This window comes from Lates calcarifer, unplaced genomic scaffold (assembly GCF_001640805.2).
Source record: "Lates calcarifer isolate ASB-BC8 unplaced genomic scaffold, TLL_Latcal_v3 _unitig_5137_quiver_1989, whole genome shotgun sequence".
Taxonomy (NCBI): domain Eukaryota; kingdom Metazoa; phylum Chordata; class Actinopteri; family Centropomidae; genus Lates; species Lates calcarifer.
The window spans coordinates 9,591-20,465 of record NW_026117318.1 but is presented as its reverse complement, the minus strand read 5'-3'; the positions used below and the strand labels follow the sequence as shown (position 1 = coordinate 20,465).

Below are 10,875 nucleotides of genomic sequence, written 5' to 3'. Positions count from 1 at the left end.
GATGGTGATCTGATATCAGATCATTAACTAGTACAGCTTTGGATGAGAGAGATCTGATATTGAGTAATCCACATTTAATTATTTTATTTTGCTGAACATTTGAATTGGCTGTGCTGATTTTTATTAGATTATTATGACTAACTCCTCTTTTGTTGACCTTCGATTTAGTTCATTTAAATGGGGCAGACACAGTCTCTATGGGGTAATGGAGGGGTGACTGCTCTAAAGGAGGCTCAGAGAAGCGTGTAAGATTGCAGCTCTGTCTCCTGGCCTGAACTCTGGATTGTCAGGGCTTTGGCTTCCTAATATGTGTTTATGGACACTGTGAATCTCAAGTGAAACTCTGGTAACAGCATACCTGATCTTACTTCATTGTGACTGAGAGGTTCTCTGCTCTCACACTCTGTCTGTCCTGTCTCTCTCCCAAACATCATTTGATCTTTGCATTTGGCAATAATCATTTATAGATTAATATATTTATCAAGTTTGGCATAAACAGTGAAAAATCTCTAATTGGACAAAACCTGATTACTAATTGAAACTTAAGGAGATACATATTTTTCACAGAACTGATTTGGACATTGAGTTTAAAACATCATTCATTCAAGATATATATGTATATATATATGTATATATATATATATATATATATATATATATATATATATATATATAGTTATCCGTAGATACAAAATTTGGTGTATTGTATAAATATCGACTAAAAAAATAAAAATTACTGTTGGGATACAGTGCTGTCTTTATTATATTTGAAAAAATAAATGATAGCAGAAGAGCACTGTATGTAGACCTCTGTTCCTGTCTACTAATTTTGGCCTGCTGCTCAGAGGTTTGTACTCAGGTTTGTGTTGACTGCAGATATTGGTGCACGCCCACAATTTTCCAAATATTCACTGTATACAAGTGTTTTGTTGTTGTTTAACCTGTTGACATTGAAATAAAAAGGAGGATCTGGATTTATTTGGTCCTGGTCTACAGACTCAATGTTCCTGACTGTGACTGAATCAACATGTGGCTAAATCCTGTTACCAGAGGCACTCGTCTCACACCACACTACCACACCTGTGTTATTGATTCTGAATATTAACTGTCACATATAAAAGATACCTAACTTTTAGTTAAAGCATTAATTTATTCTCTGATTTGTTACTGAATAGCCTCATTGAAACTCGTAGTTTGATCTAAGACGCTGTTAAACATTTATAGTCAGTCTCTACAGAAAGCCTTGAAACACAATCCCTAATGTGTAATCCTGTTAGTGTGTGGTTTGTGTAAATATATATACAAGAGCGATAACTGTGGTTTTGGAGAACAACAACGATGCCAAGGTAAAAGGTGTAAAAGGTCTCAAGCTACAAAGCTACAGTGGCAGCAGCAGAGGGAGTCTCAGTGTGCAGCACCATGTGAACAAGCAGAAGGTCCTGGTCCTCAGAGCAGAGACTTGGTGAGAGAGTCTGTGGTGTCTCCTGCTGAAGCTGTAAACCAGGCAGGTCAACGTGATGCAGTGTGTGTACCACAGGTATCGTACGCTGATGTTGTGAAGAGAGGACGTTACAGTGAAACTCTGTGTGTAGCAGAGTCTGTTCAGATGCACCAGGTGAAGCACAGAGGTGAACACCATGTTTCAAGAAAACCATCTTATGCTGACATGGTACAGACACAGCGTCAGAGAGATGCTTCATGTGTGGCAGGACCTCCTCGTACAGACAGTGTGAACGTGGGAGATCAGCCTGGTGAACATCGTGTCAGAGCGTCCTGCAGCCAGGCTTCTATTAAATACAGCAGATACAGAAACCAGCAGTGTACCTGTAACTCTCTCACCTTTCTAGCATTCCTTCATGAGAATGAAAACATCACCAGCACAGACCTCGACCGTGTTTTGGATAAAGGTAATGTGTTGTATAAACAGGTAAGACAGATGTTTCCTCAGCACGCTCACCTCACCACTGATGAGCTCCCAGATTTAGTCCCAGCACGCAGACACGTGTTTCATGCTGACAAAACACTACTTTCCCGGTACGGCACATTAGGAGATCCTTTACCTGGAGCTGTGGACAGTTTTCTGGACCTGGAGGCTGGACTGAGCTGTCTGCTGTCAGATGTGCAGTATGCCTTGCTGTTGATGACAGGGTTGTGTATGGCAGTGTTCAGAACCAGATCAGGCAGGTACGGTTTCTTTGACCCACACCCCAGAGGAGAGGATGGTTTGCCGTCACTGTTTGCTGGTAAAGCTGTCATGGTGACATTCACACATATCAGTGACATGATTGACAGCATCAAAATGTGTCACAAGAGCTTTGGTACACAGTCCACCTGTAACTATGAGCTGAAGCCTGTGGAGTTTCACAGTGAGAACACAGCCAATCAGAGTGAAGCCATCCCAGACACTCAGACTACAACTCCCAGTCCTGTTGTGGTTGATGCTCCAAAGACAAACACTGTGGTCACTGACCTCTCTGATGACATGTTACATGAAGCATAAAGTATGGAAACTGAACCACAACCATTGAGCCAGTTCAGCTTTAATTCTGTCACAGCACATGATGCTCCTCACAAAGAATCACTCTCAACTGTTCCACTGATAAAACCTGCTGCCAGTGATCTGTCTGATAAAGTCTCACATGACCTCTCCTCTAAACTGGTCAAACTTGGTAAAAATGAAAGGAGAACATTTCAGAGGAGACTAATGATCTCAAGGAAAGCACCAAAAAGAAAAGCAAACCAAAAAAGAAAAGAGAAGGAAAAGTATTCTTCTAATGAATCATATAGTCAAAAAGAAATCTTATTCAAGCAACAAATTGTCATGTCCAAGAAATTATGTTAACTCACTGCTGTGTTGTCCTGTCTTCATGTTGTCTTGTGTCTTCCTGTTTTATTTTGAAATCTTACTCTCCTCTCGTTTCAGGTCACTTGCCTCTTCCCCTCATGTGTTTCCCTCCTGTCTGATTGCTTGCCCCGCCCTGATTGTCTCCACCTGTTCCCCCTTACCTTGTGTCTATTTAGAGTCTGTGTCTCCCTTTGTCCTGTGCTGGTTTGTCCTGTTCATTCAGAGAGACAAGCCAGCCTGCACCTCGAGTTCCAGTCACACCAAGTTTTTGATCCCTTGTCTTGCCTTGTTTGTTTCATAGTTTTTGCCTCCTTGTGAGTGATTTTCTGTTGTTACTTTGTCTATTAAAGATTTGTTCATTTCGTACTTTTGAGTCTGAGTTGTGCATTTGGGTTCACGTCCTAGTTCAGTTGTGACACAAATACTGTAATGAAGGATTCAGACAAGAAAAACAGCAGTACATCACCAACCGCTATCACAGCAATTCCAACTTCAGACAGAAACAAAAACAGTATTTTACCAAAACATACAAAGAGCAGAAAAAAATCTGTACTGAAAGATTCAGAGAAGATGACAGTTTTCATCAGAGAAAATCAATAAATAATAAGAAAATCAATACTTCACCAAAAGATACAGGGAAACTGAAGAATTCAGGCAGAAGCAGTAATCTTATGTCACTCAGCGTTATGCTCATGATCAATCTTTCAGGATAAAACACAGACAACTCATGAAACTAATAATGCGAGACAGATATAACAACAATCTTGCATTTAAAATTCTGCACAGCATGAGATGTGCCATGAAAATAAAGAGGAAATACAGACGGATAAACAGACAAACCCCAGAAAGTGACCACAGTTTGATCAAAGAGGCCATATCTGTTTTCAGATCACATACAAACCCCACTTACGTCTGCACTGTAGAAGTGGCTGCTGAATGTCTGACAGGAAAATATGTTCATGTTTGTGATGACGGCTGCAGAAATGAACAGTGTAAAGTTCCTGATGAGAGAAAGGATGAATGGATCTGTCACACCTGTCATGATCATCTTAAAAAGGAGCCATGCCCTCTCTGGCTGTAGCCAACAACATGGAGCTTGTTGATATTCCACCTGAGCTGTGTGACCTCAACATTTTGGAGAGACATCTGATCGCCAAGTGTTTTCTATTTACTAAGATCATCTCACTTCCCAAAGGCAGACAGAGAGCAATACATGGTAATGTGGTGTGTGTCCCATCTGAGGTGCAGGAAACAGTTGAAGCGTTACCCAGACTGAGAAGTGAGTCTCAAGTCCTGAGAGTCAAACTGAAGAGACGATTGTGTTACAGAGGTCATCAGCTGTTCCAGACTGTCACCTGGTCTAAACTGCTACAGGCCCTGAATAAACTGAAACACATTCACCCACAGTATGAGGACATAAGTATCAGAGATGAGGCTGAGCTGTGTGACCCCACACTCCCTGATGATGATGATGATGATGATAATGAATGAGGATCATCTAATGGAAATTGACAGGTTGGACAATGGTGCACTTCATGAGGCAGAACATGAGCCTGATAATGAGCAGGATGTTGATATGTGTCTGGCAGATGTGTTGTGTCTCACAGAAACTCACCTACAGGGCTCCTTTGTTGCTGAGAGTCTCCACCTACAAGGTTACAACATGTTCAAATGCAACAGACACCCGTCCTACACAAAGTTCCCTCAGATGGCCAGCAGAAGTGATGGTGGAGTTGCTGTTTATGTCAAAGACAACATTCAGGTTCATGAGAAACAGTATGTTCATAATGTAACTGACCTTGAGTTTGTGGCTACGCAAGGATACGCACAACTCATCACTGCTGCAACCACAGAGAAGAACACACTGCTGGACCTGATCTTCATCTCACAACAACAGAGATGTCTCCATTCTGGTGTGATGAAAACCTATTACAGCTATCACGACCCTGTGTACTGTGTACTGTCAGCTGAGTCTGAAAGGTAAAGAAAAATGCAAATGATTTGAATCTAAAATCCACATTTTCAGTGCAGAGATCTGAGAAAGTAGTTTATGAGAACTTTGTGTGAAATTGTGAGAAAAGTAGAGCACAACAGTGAGTTTTAAAAAGCATACTACAGTGGAGTATAGACTAAGTGATAATGATGAAAGAGAGTTAAATGTTCTAATAACAGTTTGGTTTGAGAAGACAGTCATAGCAGTTTAATATGATCTAAATTCGGGGGTCCTCTATACAGCCAGACCACAGGCTGTTCCAGCCTCACTGAGGCTGTGAGGGAGGGAGGGAGGACCAGAGGACTCCTATAAAATAACAAACTGCAAGGTTTCTTTGTGAGGAATAACACAATGTTTGACAAAGTGCTTATCATTTTTATCCCTCAACCCTAACACTGTCTTTGTATGTCACTTGGTAAAATATTGTCACAGTGATGTATTCTGTTCAGGTTCCTCCAGTGAGTAAGGTAAGGTAAATACAGTGAGGGTCATGTTGTAGTTTTTAGGTAACATTGTTGTTGAACTAATTTAACTGTCCAAAACTAACTAATGTAACTGTTAGGAAACCTAATTTTACTGTTTAACTGGTAATCAGGACTGTTAAGAGTATTGGATAATGTTATAGGTCATATAATCTTGCAGGTAACTATATGTCAGTGAGTTATGCTTCCCTTGTGTTTTGGCCTGTGTATTTATCAGGGTGGGTTTTGGGTCTGGGTTGGTAAATACACAGGCCAAAACTTTCAGTAGCTGTATAGAACTGCTGTGTTTTTAAGCAGTTGTATGGTTGTACAACTGCTCTGCTTTACAGCAGTTCTATACAGCTACTGAAACATGTACATGTATATATACAGCATTACAGTGTATATATACACGTACATCTTTCTGTGTACAAAGCTGTACTGCTACAGTGCAGTGCTGGACCACACAGAGACATGTTCTACTTCCTGCCAGTCCCAGTCATTCTTCAAAGCAGACGATGAGATAACTCCTGCCAACCTTTGCCTCACCTTTTCTGTGACTCTCACTTTAATAAGCATTATACAAAAGCATGCTTTATATGCAGTGAACACAAACATCTACTCTCACACAATGACATGTAACACAGGTTTTCTTTTGAGTTACTTTGAATCATACAGTAAATAATGACAATACCATTTCATCACAATATTCCTTTAAGATCATAAACTTGCTGCAATATTCTGCTTTTTAAAGGCACTTTATGTCAGGGTGTCAGTTCTGAGCCAGGGCTTTTCTTTTGTAGTTCTGTTGTTGTTTGTTTTATTTCCTGTTTTATTTTGTAATCACTACCTCCCTCTTGTTTCAGGTGTCTTGTCTTCCCCTTCCTTCTGTGCTCCCTCCTCCTGTTGATTACCTACCCTGCCCTAATGTGGTTCACCTGTGTCTCATTGTCTGCCCTGCTCCTGTGTATTTAGTGTCAGAGGTTTTGACCCTCGCCTGTGTTTTTTGACCTTGCCTCAGCTCTAGTCCTTTTTGTACCGTTGCTTTCTCTGTTTGCCCTCCTGTGTACCGACCTCGTTTGATTAAAGGACCTTGATTTTGGTAACTCTGCCTCTGCCTCCTGTCTGCGCCTGTGTCCACATTGCTATGCCCTGACACTTTACTCTTTGCACATCACATAGCTGTTGGCTTTTTACACTACAGACTACTGAGCACATTAGATCAAGTCTAATCACTGTGTGAGAAGCTTTTGGTGGTAAGGCTGAATAATTCTGTGTAGAAACCACTGAGATCAATGCTGTCCAACAAAAGACACCATGTACTCCATGTTCTAATGTCAAAAGCTCTGGGTTCACAAATGTGTCACCTTTCATCTGTTTATGAGCATAAAATATGTTACATTTTGTTGTTGCCCTATCCTGTCACACTGCATTCATTTGATATTTACCCTCAATAATCCTCACTGCAGTTTTTAATCCACACAGAATGATTGAGCTCTGTGCCTACTGTAACACCTTCATAGAATGAGTGACAGAGGGATGCCTACACAGATGATGACTGATGGTAACATACGTTGTTCAGCCCTGCCTTACAAAAGTCAAGTTCAAACACTACAGATGACTACTTGACTCCATATTCTGTTGCAGCCATTTTTGTGGCATATCTGAGATATGATATAATTTGTATGCATGTTTGTTATCAGCCTCTGAGAACAGTGGTTAAAAATACAATTAACCTGTGAAACTCTTCTCTCACTTCTGTATTGAGACCTACTTTCCAAGCTTGGCTGCTGATACCAACTGCTGGGTATGACGGCTACTGACAGCCCTTCTCTGTTTATATTAACTTTAACCAGTTTTCCAGTTTAGATGCATGAAACTTAAGTTCAAGCTACATTTAGCTACATCCTCACTTATGGCCTGTACAAGAAGTTCTGGTCAGCTATCATTGTCTGTGTTAGAGAAGAACCACTGGTGGTCTGGACGGCTCTCTCTCTAGTTTATGCTAATTTGTTAAGAAATTATCATAGTGCAGCCAGAGAAAAGCAACTGCAGAAATGTTCAGGTAACCTGAGAATAAGTAAGTGAGTGTGTATTGTCAGTTCTTAACACACGTGTGTGTTAATCACCGCTGGAAACTGAGACCGCTTCAGCTGACACCGGCACCGTGCCAACTACGCAGCCCTTGTCTGGTAGTTTTCTGTATGCAAATTGCGATGAGCCATCCCCAGTGCGCGATTGCACTTAGCAGCATCTTAGTAATACTAAATACTGGTGTGATATGATTTGAATATTGAATAGAGATAAATACTGATAAGTGAATAAATAAATGTGTTAAAATGTACATATTGGTGTTAATTCATTTTTTTGAAGTTAAACAACATTAACACAATGTATTAACATCCCAACTGGGTTTTTATCATGACAGATTGTAAGGCTATTCTGGTAGTTATGATTGTATGTTAAGTCATCTGAGTATGTAGTAAACTAAACAGTCAATTGCACAACATGATGAATTTAAATCATGTTAGAAAAAGTCTAGAAATATGACAACACATAATAATTTCATCATCACATTCAGATGTTCAGTATTTTCTTCATCTCATCACCACCACCAGGGTCTAGACCCTGGGGGGTTTCCTATACCAATATATAATATTCCTATACCACAGCCTCATCCCCTTTCAAATATGATGACATAATAATGGGGTCTAATCCCCAATGATGCTCACACATCACACCTCATTTTTCTCTTCTTTGTGCACATGGCAATACAATTTTGTTGACTCGGAATGAAATACATTTGATAGTAATCTTTTGCAGATAAAAACTGAACTAACTAATAACTAAATAAGGAACTAAATCATTTTTTATAAACACTGTATACTAATGACAACAAACAAACAACAACAACCAACAATGAAAACAAGGAGCATCTTTCATTTGTCCTCAACAGCACTAATTTTTGTGACCTTTCTCCCCTCTCTAGTAAGGCTAACACAGATTTTTCCAGTCCTGAGCCTGGCATCGAATGGCTCCCACAGGCCATGTTCCACCCTCACCATCTTTCCCTCCTCTGTCAAGAGGGTGGACATGCCTGGCTGCTCCTCTGTCACACCAACAACAGTGACTGAGTCAGAACTGGCTTTGACCTCCTGTTGAGAGGAAAAGAACATGAGCTATCATCTTGTCAGATACATTGGTCACCTGTTACCACAACCAAAATCTCTCTCTAACATTAAGGAAGACTGTTGTCTTTCCACCATTGTCATTATTTCATTTCATTTAAGTCACAGCAATTAGAAAAAAAGTTGTTTCCTGTCAATTTGAAAACATTTAGTTTAGTAGCTTTAAGGTTAAGTGCATATGGGAAATAAAAAGTCACTGATTTCTTTCATAAGCCTGTAGGTTATCTCTGGTGCACTGATGTGATTTAAGTATGAAATGAATTACTTAAGCCTTTTCATTGTGTTATACTGTACCTCAAGCTTTGTATATGTGGTTGAATGGAGCTGAACCCCATAACCTGAGTTCATTTTGTGCTCTGTCACACAGTGTGACTCCCTAAGCCATAGGATTTACAGTTTTTGAGGTAGCAGACTCTGATCACCAAGAGGAGCCCTCAGCTCCTCAGCTGCTCCATTCATCTCCATATTGAGTCTCCTCAGACATCATCCAAACCAGGCCAGTTTTTAAACTGCCATACTGTGGTCATTTTTCACTTTATCTACACAAATAACACACGTCTGTGTTCAGTAAAGTCTCCCGGCGCTGGTAGTTACCAGATATTATCGATAGGAGTTATGGTTTTTGAATTATTAGGAGAAGTTCAAGAGGTGTGCAGAGCAAAATCTGACTCTGTAGAGGCTGAGACCTTGATATTGCTATGGCAACCTGAGTGCAGTTGGACACAAACAGGTGATTGTGATCAGCTGATCTCTGATGTCTGAGCTGTTCATCAAACTCTTGACTTACTTTTCTGTCAAAATCCTGCTACAAACTGTCTCCACACCACATAGAAGATGTAGATTCACACACAGTTCAACAGTTTTCACTTCAAACAAGTTTTAGAGCAATAGTAACTTGGCAGTTAATTTCAGTTGGTGATGAAAAACACACCCAGACACACTTCATACCTCTTTCTCTCCATTTTAACTGTTTCAGTCAAACCCTCAGCAGCTGATTTTACCTTTCAACTGTTTCTACCTCTTTTACAATTTAACTTCCAACTTTTGATTCTGCATTTAGCTGTTTTTCCTTTCTGCTTCCATCTCTTTTTGGGTTGTAACTACTCCTGCATACTTTCTGCTACAGAAACCATTCAACTATCAAAAGGTTTATTTACCTTTTCACATTTTTGCTTATTCAACTTTCTTCAATTCCTTATGCTTTTTAAAATGTTCAGCTTAATCTACAATTTTGCTATTCAAACAAATGCTTCAGCTGTTGGTTTTAACTTTCAGCTTCTGCATCTACCCTTTCTCCCTGCTAATTTCAGTCATTTTAAACTTTAACAATTACTTTTGCCTTTCAAATTTTTGCATTTCAACACTAGTATCTTTAAGCAGTGTTTACATTTTGATTTCCAACTTTTGATTCTGCATTTGTCTTTTGGCTATTTTCTCAATGCATTTGAATGTTAGCATTTGATTTTTACCACTTCATAGCTAGTAATTGCTATTGCTAACGATTTATTGTCAGTTCTATAAATGACATTTTTATCTGTTTGGTCAATATCATTTTCAATTGCAGACTCAGCAAAATGCCCTTGTGTTCACTTTGCCACTGCTCGTTGAAAAAGTCTAGTCGAGAGAGCTTGAGGTGAGTCATAGCCCAGAGAAGGCTGAAGTTTCAGAAATAACTTTGAGACCATTCAGGGCAATTGTACATAGTTTATATTCTTAAGTAAGTTTTGAAATAGATTTTTGTGTGCAGTGCTCTTGAGTGTTCCTCTTGTTGTTGTTGCTTTATTGTATGTTTTGTGTTGTCAGGAAAGGTTGAGATCTACCTACTCCCGACGCCAAAAGAAAGGATCTAATGCTAGATTCTCCCCATGGTAGTAAGATGCACAGTTTTGATTAAATCTTTAAAAACGTTAATCAATATAATGTGAAGCATTGTAATTGATGTATTGTGTGTGTATGAATGAAATGAATGGAAAATCGTACAAAACTGTGATTAAGCAATGGCAGGATTGTGGCATGACTGGAAAGTACCAGATGGCCTGTTTGGTCTTAGCAAAAAGGGAAGTTGGTAAAGCACTGTAAGAATGGTATGAGGGTATCTCGGCCATCATCAAGAGGGCTTCTTTTCTTCAATTAGAATGAAGGAACCTGGGAGATTATTCACTGTCAAGAAGACTCAAGGCAAGAGGAGTTTCACAAAGGATTATTAATTTCCCCATTGCAGTGAAGGAATTGTTCTCTGAAGATTTAACAAGTTTGCCAGGCCCAGAAAAAGGAACTGTGAATCGGGCGAGGTCCTCCGGGACTTTGTACGGAGTCAGGAGACTCACCCCTCTCAGGACCGGCCTGAAAAGAGGAAAGGTCGGCTAAGGCCAAGCTGCCAACCCCTCC

General features: G+C 39.9%; 1 long non-coding RNA gene across 6 annotated transcripts; it reads right to left on the bottom strand.

Annotated features, from left to right (window-relative positions):
• Positions 1-684: 684 nt before the first annotated feature.
• LOC108873836 (uncharacterized) lies at positions 685-4,010 on the bottom strand. 6 transcript variants are annotated; one of them, XR_007811330.1, is made up of 5 exons: positions 3,957-4,010; positions 3,756-3,846; positions 3,470-3,546; positions 1,958-3,269; positions 685-1,787 (listed from the first exon to the last, which is right to left on the bottom strand). It is a non-coding gene; the product is annotated as an uncharacterized LOC108873836 (long non-coding RNA). The 6 variants fall into 6 exon arrangements; XR_007811331.1 differs by having other exon boundaries at positions 3,756-3,820; XR_007811328.1 differs by lacking the exon at positions 3,957-4,010 and having other exon boundaries at positions 1,958-2,249; positions 2,332-3,269; positions 3,756-3,950.
• Positions 4,011-10,875: the final 6,865 nt, after the last annotated feature.